We start from the raw sequence: 1,871 nt of genomic DNA on the forward strand, positions 1-1,871 counted from the left end.
ATCCATTGTTACTTGTGCTCATTTGTAGCTCTATTTCACCACTAGAGGGGGACTGTGCTTCATTCTAAAATGATATCCATCATTGCAAAATAGTGGTACTTTTAATGTATGATAATGCAAATTTAAAACAATATATAGTAGCTTTTTTTTTTTTTAAATAAAAGAAAGATAATGGGTAATTTAAGCCCTTTGACCAAATGTCATGGTTGACACTTGATACAGAATGGGTCCTATACATTTTATTTGTTGTTGTTGTTATTATTATAATATGCATTTATTCATAGTATTCCCATTATGTTACATGCATTTCCTACCAATATGGTGCCTTACAATATAGACAGCTCATTGGCTGTGGCTGTCATTTGATTATAATCACCTGTTATTTTCCTACCAAGATGGCTAAGAACTGGATGTTGACAAAAAGCAGTCCTGTTTCTCACTGAGATGCAGGTAGGGAAATTTAATTAAGTGCATATATTGCTCATATTGGGCTATATCAGTGAGTAATCAACATATAAGCCACCTTGAATGAATTCAGTGTTAGAGCCTACAAAGGAAAACTTGGGAACTGAAGACATCTCCCCTAGTCTACATGACAAGCATGAAAAATTGGTTTGTCACTGGCAGTAGGCTAAGAATCAGGGATGTAGTCGAGGGTAAACCCACCTGAACTGAGTTTACTCATCTTTTCTTTTATGGAAGCTGACATAAATCTTTATTATGTAAACTCATAGTATACATCATAAGCAAAACGGATAAAACTTATTTGATGATGGGATGTTTTATTTGATCATGTCTCAGAAGACTTAACAGAGAACAAGCCTACCTGATCTAACTAATCAAAAAAACTAAATGGTGTAGTACAGTATGCAACAAAATAAAACACAAGGGAACTACAAGACACATCATGTTGGAAAGACCACTGCCAGGTAAAATCACTCCGTGTAGCAGCTGATCACTGACAAGGTTGTTACCCACTTCTTTATTCACCATGTGATACCTGATTGATCTCCACAGGGAAATGCTCTGTCCAATTGCCCCCTCCAGGGAGGTCAAAGGTCAGGGTGAACCTGGAGCTGGTAGGAGTGCCGCTGAGTATTTCAGCATGATTGTCAACACATGGCTTGAACCCGGGTCTTCTTGCTGAAGGAACGTCTCTCAAACTACCCACCAGGACATCCACAACATTACTCATTTAATTGATACCATTCTTCCGCCAAGTAATATAGTCCTGTAGGTGCGTTCAGACTACGGGCTACAAAAGCTAGGTTAGCTAACACAGAACTTGAATGGATAGAAAGGACACTTCTTTATGTATGAAATGTTGGTAATTTCCTTTGGCACACCTAACATGTCCTCCATATAATTATGATAATGTCATTTAAATATTTAATGTGTGGCCCGAACATGAGACTCAGAAGTTAGAAGTGTATACTACCAGCCAAATGACCATAATTTCAAATTCTATGATAGCTAGCTAAACAATATGGGCGCTAAGTACCGGTATGACGCGCATTAATATATTTTATATTAACTGTTATGCGGTCGCTTGTGTGTTTATCGGTTATTTTAAACCGCTTCAAAGTCATGTTCAAAGTTAGAGCTGATGGCTGGAGCTAACCGTTTTTTGTCACTGCTAAGATTTATAACAACAAAATAACACCAAATTGACATAATTCAGTCAGCGCCACAGATTGAATGAACGACTGGATTTGAATGTCCCGCCCTGCCAAGCAAGCGACTCCTCCGAGATCCACCGAGGCGAGGCGCACACACCGCTTTCCCCTCAGTCCCGTCAGTGTGTCCGGGCCGCGCTGACGAGCTGTACTTCGGTCCGCCGCCACGACTCACCGACAACAAACTATCACCGT

The sequence above is a fragment of the Centroberyx affinis genome, unplaced genomic scaffold (assembly GCF_046629955.1).
Source record: "Centroberyx affinis isolate AG114_WGS23_722 - 3 ecotype Tasmania unplaced genomic scaffold, CSIRO-AGI_Caff_v1 ptg002311l_1, whole genome shotgun sequence".
In the NCBI taxonomy this organism is placed as follows: domain Eukaryota; kingdom Metazoa; phylum Chordata; class Actinopteri; order Beryciformes; family Berycidae; genus Centroberyx; species Centroberyx affinis.